At 38.6% G+C, this 10,617-nt stretch overlaps 1 protein-coding gene across 3 annotated transcripts in view; it reads left to right on the forward strand.

The window, feature by feature from the left end:
* The window catches only part of CNNM2 (cyclin and CBS domain divalent metal cation transport mediator 2), a 146,650-nt gene that overhangs the window by 2,587 nt on the left and 133,446 nt on the right, over positions 1 to 10,617 (forward strand). The window lies entirely within an intron of this gene.

The raw sequence follows: 10,617 nt of genomic DNA on the forward strand, positions 1-10,617 counted from the left end.
TCTATTGTGGTTTATTTATTTCTCCAGTTTTTCTGGTTTAAAAGTGTTCTTTTTAACCTTGATCTCTTGATATTTTAAGTTGAAGTGTTTCTTCCAAGTCAGTGTTTACTATTCTAGAGGGAGTTTTAACATGGAAGAGAAGCGCACAGTCTGATGTGCTCCCCTTTCTTGCGTGATGGTATTTTTTGTTTGTTTGACCATTGTAATGAACCGGCAAATAGCACCTTATAATGTTACTACCGACATTCTGTCTTTAAAGAGAGTTTCCAGTAAATAACATGGTTTTTTGAAGACCAAGGGCTGCCGAACTGTTTCATTGCTATGGTGCTAGTGCAGGTATGAAAAAGTGTATGTAACCTTTAATGACCTGATAGTCCTCAAAACTAAGTTTTCCTTCTTCAGATAGAATTTTGAGCCCTCATAGCGGTCTCTCCACTGAAAAAGGCCGTGTGTAGGTGGTGACAGCTCACTGGACGTGGTGATCTGAACATCCCCAGAGCGCGTGTGGTTGCCCTAATTCCATTTTCCTGGCTGAATGGTGTCCTCTCTGGAACGGGATCACATTGCAGTAATTTTCAGATAAAGGAATAGAGCAGAATGTGCCTCAGAGATGGGTAATTTGCATTTAAAAGCAGAGGGAGATTCTTCTGGATTCTTAAACAGTAAAAAGAAAATGTCCATTATCTCTAGGTGACAGAGCTTCTTTTCGGGGGGTGTCATTATCCCTTCACTGCTGAGTTGTTAATTAGAGCATCTGACCAATCTCTTCTTTCATTTTGCAGTAACATCTCTAGTACAGAAAGATACCTTGCAGTGCTTGAAAATGCCTCTGAAATACTTAATTTTCTTCCTATGGCTAAATTTTGCAACATTGAGACTTAATAATTTATTCTATGGGGTTTTTTTTATTTGAAATTTTTGCACATCTGCTGATGGATTGAAACACCAGTGTGTCCTCCCTGCTGAAGCCTTTCTTCAATTCTGTATCTTTTTTTTTTCCTTGGAGGCTTTAGTGCTTCACCTTGCAACTCATTGATCTTGCTCCTACCCCAAAATTTCAGAATTTGCATTATTTTGAAACCTGTTTTTGGTTGTCCTTGAGCAATATTCCTGCTTATTCCCTGTGGTTTATTATTTCAGGAGGAACCTTTTCTCCCCAACGTTACCTCTCACAGTACCTTTAGATAACAGAATTCCTAGTATTTTCCCATGCGTTTTTGAAAAATAGTGCCCAGGACTTTATTTTTGTCCTTAACCAGAGTGATGTATTTGGTTAAGAAGAGAGTACAGGTTAAAGGTATGCCTAAGTCAGTGGCATATTTGGAAGAGCAGGCTAAGACAGTTGGTTGCCAATGGGAAATTTCGGCCATAGTCTTAAAGGATAGAGTGGGTGTTACTTACACTGTAGGAACAACTTACTTTTCACCTTCCCTTTCTTGATCTTTTTTTTGAGGAGTTTGGCCGCTTTCACCTTACTAACAGCTGTGTTAGTTCTTTCTTCCCTCTGAGTTAAAATATTTCACCAGATACTGTTTTCTTTATTTTCTAATTCAGTTTGAAATAACGTGAACAGTTAACCTTTATTGTTTTTTTTCTCCATTGAATAATGGTGTGTGGGATGGTCTGAAGCCTTTTTCTTCCTCTTTTTCCCTCTTTCTCCTAACAATACCAACCGCAGCTCCCAAACTGTTAGGTCATTAGTCCAGATCTCATTGAAAATTGCCCTTCCCAACGAAGAACGTCTGCACTGAAGTCTTTCCTTAATAGAGCTGTACATCATTGGTGGGAGTGATGCTTTACTGAGGAGAAGTAAGGTTCTCACTGTGAAAAGAAATGAAAAGCTACCTTTATAGAAGTGTATGTGAATGTCTTCTTTCTACTGATTAGAACTTTTTGCCTGGCCACCTGGAAACTCTTAGCTTTCCTTGAGGTTGGAAGACAGTAATTACACTAATTTTAGAGTTAGCTTATTATTTATTTACTGTGCCAGGTACAGGGCTGAATGGTTTACCTGAATTACCTTGTTTAAATCTCATAATGGCCGAGCAGAGCATTTTCTCCATTTTGCAAATGAAGAAATTGAGGCTTAGGTTACAAGATTTGTTCAAGGTCACACAGCAATTTGTTGATTTGGGTTTTAACTCGGGTCTGTGTGACAGCCAGACTCGGGCTCTTAGCCACCCTATGCTTAACCATTACGCTGGTCCCCTTGATTCTGATCTTACATTTCTGTTTTGAGTGTGAAGTTTGCTTTTTTGTCAAAACATTTTGCTTCAGAGCTTGTTGGGCAAGAGACACAGAAATGTATTTAAACATATACGTGGCTTTTAACCTCGCGCTTCTGTGATGTTGTACATAACAGTTGGCTTCCCCACTTGCCATTAAAACAAAATCAGTTTTTTGGCCCGTGTGACCCTAAATCTAAAGAATTCTATTTCCATGCAAAGCATCGAGTTTCATTTTGAAAATGTTTTATACTGCAATAATATGCTAGTTATACATTGTAATGGAATTAATGGAATACTCTACAGCTGTTTCTCTAATAGCTGAACTAATAGTCATGTTTCATTCTTGTTTCTTATCTGCTTCTGTTGCAAGAACGACTCAAACTCAGTTTTGTGGTTTAATCTTGATTTTATTTGCAGTTTTGTAAATGCCACCTGTATAATAATTAATTGCTCATGCGCGTCGTTTACAACTCTGCCCCTCTGTGCTCCTTGCAGTCTTTCTCTTTCTCTTTTGTTACTTTCATAGTTACTTATAAGCCTAAATAAGAGAATAAAAGTGAACCTTATGAGGAGATTCTGAGAATTCCAGAAAAACTGAAGCAAAATAGTTCAGAGGGAAGAAAAGCTAAATTGAAGGTTGCTACCTTTGTATGCCGAAAGGACACAAGGGGTTCTCCATTGATCTGACCAAACCTTCCTTATAAGACATCATGAACTCTTGGCCACCCAGTTGACTGTACTGGGGTTGAATATGAAGAATTAGTGACCGGTTATTGTTGTTTTGTTTTGTTTTTTCCTTTTGCTTTGTCACCATTGCATTCCAGTACTGCAGAGAATGCAGTTTAATAGCTCCTAGGGACTTAGCCAGGCTTCCGTGTAGCTTTTTCTTAGCTGGGAGCAGGTAGCATCACCAGGTAATGCTCTTGCAGGGCAAGAGTAGAGTGTAACGTGTAGTTTTCACTTAAAACTTTAGCTTAAGCAATTCTCTTTTCCTCTAACACAAGTCTTGCCATATCGGTGTGCTGAGAGTTTAATGTTGAAAACGTTTTCTTCACCCAAGAAAGTGTTCTGCTTGCCTAGAATGGAGGAGGATGTTTTTATTCGTGTTTAAAGGTATGAATGATGTCAGGGATGGGTGGGTGGATATATTTGCTTCTTTGATCTTGTATGTTTATTAATTTTGTACAGTAACAATGTTAAGCTATTATAATTTTGTGTGTTTTTAGATCATCAGTCTGAAATGTCCAGATAGCATAGAATCGGAGGTGGAAGGCAGGCAGCTTGAGGATCGTCTCTTCCAGTGTTTGTGAAACTTACCAAATGATAAGAACTACTTGAGTCACTTTTTTGTTTGTTTGTTTATTTATTTATTTTGAGAGAGAGAGAGAGAGAGAGAGAGAGAGAGAGAGCTCGTGCACATGAGCAGGGGAGGGTCAGAGAGAGAGGGAGAAAGAGTCCCAAGCAGGTTCCGCACTGAAGCGTGGAGCCCAACGTGGGGCTCGAACTGAACCATGAGATCATGACCTGAGCCGCAACCACGAGTTGGATACTTAACCGACTGAGCCACTCAGGCACCCCTGGATCACTTATTAAGAATAAGGTCCTAGGCCTCACTCAGAGATATCCTGAACCAAAATCTAGGGAAGGAGCCTTGGAATGCATATTGTTAACAGTTACCCTATGATTAGGTGAATTTCTAAAACGTTGGTCTAGTCAACCTTGTAAATAGGGAAAGTAAACCCTGAGAAGGAAAGAAAGTTAAGTGACTTGCTTAGGGCTACCCACCTAGCCAGGAGCATCAACATGACCAGAATCCACGTTCCTGTTTCTAGACTGGAGTGCTTCCCACTCCATCTGGCAGGCCTTCTGGTCCCAAGTTAAAGGTATTCTGGTCAGAGTTAAAGGTGGCTGCATCCTTGAAAAAGCAAATATTCAGGTTTGCCATTGGTTTTTGCCCTGTGATATTGATGTCAATATTTTTTGACATCCTGGATTCAAGCCATCTTTGATAGGCATTTTGTTACACAGAAAATAAATCTGAACGTGTGAGCTCATTTTATGTTAATTTATTGCTTTGTTTGATTTTTTTTTAATTTTTTTTTTCAACGTTTATTTATTTTTGGGACAGAGACAGACAGAGCATGAACGGGGGAGGGGCAGAGAGAGAGGGAGACACAGAATCGGAAACAGGCTCCAGGCTCTGAGCCATCAGCTCAGAGCCCGACGCGGGGCTCGAACTCCCGGACGGCAAGATCGTGACCTGGCTGAAGTCGGACGCTTAACCGACTGCGCCATCCAGGCGCCCCTTGTTTGATTTTTTTTATGTTTATTTTTTGAGAGAGAAAGAGAGACAGAGACAAAGTGCAAGTGGGGGAGGGGCAGAGAGAGAGGGAGACGCAGAATCCGAGGCAGGCTCCAGGCTCTGAGCTGCCAGCACAGAGTCAGATGCAAGGCTCGAACCCACGAACCGTGAGATCATGACCTGAGCCAAAGTCAGATGCTCAACCAACTGAGCCACCCAGGCGCCCCACTTTGATTGCGTTTTTAACTCTGCTGAGGTCAGACTAGGAGAGTATTTTAAGAAATGGGTATTGGAGCACCTCGGTGGCTCATTCAGTTGAGTGTCCAAATCTTGATTTCTGCTCAGGTTGCGATCTCACAGTTGGTGGGATCATGACCCGCATTGGGCTTCGTGCTGATGGCGTGGAGCCTGCTTGGGATTAGTGCGCTCTCTCTCTCTCTGCCCCTCTCCCACTTGCACCTGTGCTCTCTCCTTCTCTCAAAATAAATAAAAACTTAAATAAAAAAAAAAAAGAAATGGGTATTGAGATTGCTTCAAGTCTCACTAATTAAATATAAGGTGTTTCTTTTGAGTTAACTCATTTTGCATATCCATGAATGATGTTTTCTTTTTGGTTGTTTCTTCTATGAGAGTAATGAAGATTGGATTTGGGACTTTAGGGTGAAACTTTTTTGGCTCTTTTCATTTTTGTTCACCGCATAGGTCTGTAAATTTCCCATTGAAATATTCATCAAGGCACTTGAGGTATGCGTCCCATTCATGCATCTATCTGTCCTCTGTGTCCTTTTTTAATTTTTTCAAAAAATAATATAAGTTAAGTTCTTACAGAAAATCATGGCTGTTTTGAGAAGGTCGTTTGTGATAATAGGACCGTGGAACTTCTTAGGCCAGGAGACACTGTAAGTGAATACTAGCTCTCATTTAGTATGGTTTGGACAAAACATGGAAGGACCTCATTCTGCTTTTTCTCTTGGTTTTTGTGGGGATTACACACTACCTGCCTCTCCTCACAAAGGGCCCAGAATTATTTACATTTTGAAACATTCCAAACGACCGGGAGGGACCAGTTAATATTAATTATTAGCAAATCTAAACACAGTTTAAAATATCATTAACCAGGAAAACCCACAAAATAGACTGAGCCAACCTAATATTTATGGTTTTATTTGTTCTTTAAATACTTAGACTTTAAAAACACAAACCTCTGGAATCCAATTAGATATTTACTTTAGTTCTGTTTAAAGTAGTATATTTCTTTCTAAGGGGCCCTGTCTTCTAAACGCATATATGTAACTGGTAGTAAACTTCCATTCCAGTAAGCTTTGCTTGGAATATAAAGAATGTTTATTAAACTCAATACATGGAAATGGATGACTAGGATTGAATACGATTTATTTTAGTATTATCTGTTCACCTGCTTTTTCTCCAAACACAAACCAGAAATCCTGATCCTACCAACATTGAAAAAGAGAGACACCAGGGGTGCTGGCTGGATCTCGGGATTGTGAGTTTGAGCCCCACGTTGGGGTGTAGAGATTATGTAAAAAATATATATAAAATCTTAAAACAAAAAGAGAGACACTAAGAAGTATTCTTTCTTTCAACAGCACATATGCTGGCAACTCTGGAATGCTTACGCAGAGGGAATTTAGGGGTAGCACACTTTGGAAGGGGGAGCTGGGGGACTAATAACAAGCACCCACTGTACATGATATGCTTATTAGGTTGCCTTAGGGGTTGATGGGGATAATAGGGGTGCTGAGTCTTCCCCTGTTTTATATTAGTGCTACCACTGATTGTAAACACTGCTGTAATGATGGGGAACCCCTCATTTCTTCGTACTTAACCACCTCCCGCCCCTTGCTGTCAGACCTAGGTGGGAATATTTCTGTCTCTGAATTTACATCCTGCGGGGAAGATACCACTTGCTAATGCAAAGGTTAAGAAAAATGTTCTCTTCCTGGATCTACTTTGGACAAGTAACTTACTCTCTTTAAGCCTCTGTTTTTTCCACAGTAAAATGGGACACTTTCTGACTCATAAGGTGCTTAGTAAGAATTAATGTGGTAATGAATGTAAAAATGCTTCTGGTGGCTCCTGGCACTTAGTGCTCAGTTAACCATTATTTTTGTCATGATGATTCCGTAGACTCTTCATCGTTCTCGGTCTTTCTCTCGACTGGGTAGTGCCAGTCAGGAGACACCTTGAGCCATCTGTGCTCATAGTTGTTATGGATGACCAAATCTTGAAAGGAGCTCATCATCGTAGGTTTGTTTGTGTGTTAGTTTTTTTATTGTGATTGAATTCCAGGCTCTGTCTCTTTTCTAACAGTCGCTGTTACTGGGCAAGGTAGCCACGTGTGTACATATTTTGAAGGAAAACAGAACAATCAATTACATGTTCTACCCTCCGTAGAGTAAGCACACTGAATTTAAAAATGTCTCCATCCTGGCTAGTATCAAAAAGACAGGAAATAACAAGTGTTGGTGAGGATGTGGAGAAAAACGAACCTGTGTGCACTCTTAGTGGGAATGCAAATTGATGTGGCCTCTGTGAAAAACAGTATGGAAGGTCCTCAAAAAATTAACAAGGGATTTCCATATAATCCAGTAATTCCACTACGGAGTAGTTACCCAAAGAAAATGAAAACACTAATTTGAAAGATATAAGCACTCCTATGTTTATTGCAACATTATTTACAGTAGCTAATATGGAAGTAGCCCGTGTGTCCATTGATAGATGAATAGATAAAGGAGACAGACATACAATGGACTCAGCCATAAAAAAGAATGAAAGTTTGCCATTTGCAACAACCTGGATGGATTTGCTAAGTGAAATAAGTCAGTCTGGGAAAGACGAATACCATATGGTTTCACTTACATGTTGAATCTAAAAAAGAAAACAAATGAACAAACAAAAAAGCAGGAATAGAGCCATAAATACAGAGAAGAAACTGGTGGTTGCCAGAGGGGAGGGGGCTGAAGGGGGAAGGCAAAATGGGCAGAGGGGAGTGGGAGGTACAGGCTTCCAGTTATGGAATGAATGAGTCACAGAGATAATAGGTACAGCTCAGGGAACATAGTCAGTGGTATTGTGATGGCATTGTATAGTGACAGATGGTAGCTACACTTGTGGGGTGCATAGCATTATGTATAGTTGTCAAATCACTGTGTTGTACACCTGAAACTAATGTAATGCGTGTCAACAATAATAATAACAATGATAATAATAATGATAATAATAATAAAAATCTTCATTCTCTTTGACTAAGTGACCAAAAAAGACAACAAAGTTTATAAGAGATAGAGCAAGTGCTCGTGGATTTTAGAAACCCTTGAATGACCGAAGTTTGAGGACTTAAAGGAAGATCTCAAATTAGTTTGATAAAATCTTTTCATATTGATTGTATCAAAAGCATTAAAAAATGGTAATGTCTAGCATAGCAAATTTTTGTTGCTTATTGCGGTGCAAATTTGTAGTACTTTTGGAAGGCAACCAGAAGTCATTACAATGTCCTACCTTATGGTTCAGTAATTAGCCACCTCCCCCCGAAATCTTAAATTCAGTAGTATAATTCAAGAGAAGAAAAAAGCTATGTTGGCTTTTCATGTTGCTCGTGTATTGCAACGTTATCTACAAAGAGTGAAAAATTGGAAATAAATGTCTAACACTTCAAGGCAGAGCTTGGAGGGAAGGAGTTAAGAAATTTTTAGATGTAAACTCATTATAACTATTTAATGATAACGGTGAAGGCCACACAGCAATATGGGAAAATTTACATTGATTTTGCATGGATTATAGGCATACAGAAATATTCAGGTGTACGGACTGAAACAGAACATGGAAAAAGGGAAAATAGTTGATGTTTTAGGATAGGGTGATAATAGCCAGTCTTTGCAAAAAATCTCATTGTTAGCTTTGTACAATAACAGTAGCTGGAAAAATTCAATTCTGCTGAACATATGAATCTTGATACTGGGAAAACTAACCTTTGCTCATATTAGGGAAATCATATTATTCCATTTCTCCTGAGGGACATTTTACTGCTGAAGCAATGGTTAAAGGTTTTTTTTTTTTTTTTTTAAATTGCGATATAATTCACATACCGTATAACTTGGTGGTTTTTCGTGTATTCACAAGGTTGTGCAGCCATTACCACTGTCTGCTTCCAGAACATTTTCATTACTCCAGAAAGAAACCCTGTACCTGTTAGCAGTCACTCTCCATTCCCCATTCCTTACATTCCCTGGAAACCATTACTCTATTTTCTGTCTCTAGGGCTTCACCTGTTCTAGACATTTCACTTAATTGAAATCATACACAGTGTGGCCTTTTGTGTCTAAGCTTCTTTCACTTAGCATAATGTTTTCAACGTTTCATCCATGTTGTAGCATGTATCAGTATTTAATTCCTTTTGTAGTCAAATAATATTCCATTTTATGGATGTACACTGTATTTTGTTCATCCGTTTATCACTTGATGGACATTTAGGCTATTTCTACCTTTTGACTATTATAAATAATTTGCTGTGAATATTGGTATACATGTTTTTGTGTCAACGTATGTTTTCATTTCTCTTGTGTAGATACATAGGAGCAGGATTGATGGGTCAAATGGTAACTCTATTTTCAACTGTTTGAGAAACTGCCACATTGTTTTCCAGAGTGGATGTACCATTTTACATTCCCACCAACAATGTATTAGGGTTCCAGTTTCTCCATATCTTTGCCAACCCTTGTTACTATGTTGAATAATTTTTTAAAATTATTATAGTCACCCAAGTAGGTGTGAAATAGTATCTCATTGTGGTTTTGATTTGCATTTCCCTAATGTCTAATGGTGTTGAGCATCTCTTCATATGTTTATTGGCCCTTTGCATATCTTCAGGTCCTTTGCCCATTTTTAAGTTGGATTATTTGTCTTTATTATTGACTTGTAAGAATTCTTTATTCTGAATACTGCATCATATATACTTATCAGATATATGATTTGCAAATATTTTTTTTTCTCATTCTGTGAGGTGTCTTTTCATTTTCTTGGTAGTAACCTTTAAAACAGAAAAATTTCTAATTTTGATGTCCAGTTTATCCCTTTTTTCTCTTGTTGTTTTGTTTTTATTGTCATATGTAAGAAACCATTGCCTAATCCAAGGTCATGAGGATTTATGACTCTATTTTTGTCTAAGATTTTCATAGTTTTAGCTCTCATATTTGGGCTTTTAATCCATTTTGAGTTAATTTTTGTATATGGTCCGAGGTAGGGATCTAACTTCCTCTTTTTGTATGTTGATATCAAGTAGTTCCAGTACCATTTGTTGAAAAGACTGTTTTTTCTTCATTGAATTGTCTTAGCATCCTTGTCACAAGTCATTTAACCATAAACATGAGATTTATTTCTGGACTCTAATGTCTGTTCCACTGATCTATACAGGTCATAAGGAAGACATATGTCAGTGACACACTGTTTTGGTTCTTGTAGCTTTGTAGTAAGTTTGGATATTGGGAAGTATGAATTTCTTCAACTTTGTTCTTTTCCATGATAGTTTTGGTTGTCGGGATACCTTACATTTCTTTCTTTCTTTTTTTTTTAAGTTTAGTTGTCGATTTTGAGAGAGAGCGAGAGTGAGGGAGGGGCAGAGAGAGAGAGAGAGAGAGAGAGAGAGGGAGAGGGAGAATCTTAAGCAGGCTCTCTGCTCACAGCAGATCATCTGAGATCAAGAGTCAGATGCTTAACCAACTGAGCCACCCATACACCCCAGATCCCTTACATTTCCATACGAATTTTTCATAGATTGTGTCCGTTTCTGCATAAAGGCAGCTGGAATTTTGATAGAGATTGCATTGAATCAGTAGATCAATTTTGGGAGTATTGCTGTGTATTAAATCTTCCACCCATGAATATGTGATGTCTTTCCATTTATTTAGGTCTTCTTTAATTTCCTTCAACAATGTTTTGTGTATTTACAGTCTTTTTATTAAAACACTTAGGGGGCACCTGGGTGGCTTAGTCGGTTAAATGTCCGACTTCAGCTCAGGTCATGATCTCAGCGTTCATGAGTTTGAGTCCCATGTCGGGCTCTGTGCTGAC

This window comes from Prionailurus viverrinus, chromosome D2, assembly GCF_022837055.1.
Source record: "Prionailurus viverrinus isolate Anna chromosome D2, UM_Priviv_1.0, whole genome shotgun sequence".
Classification (NCBI taxonomy): Eukaryota; Metazoa; Chordata; class Mammalia; order Carnivora; family Felidae; genus Prionailurus; species Prionailurus viverrinus.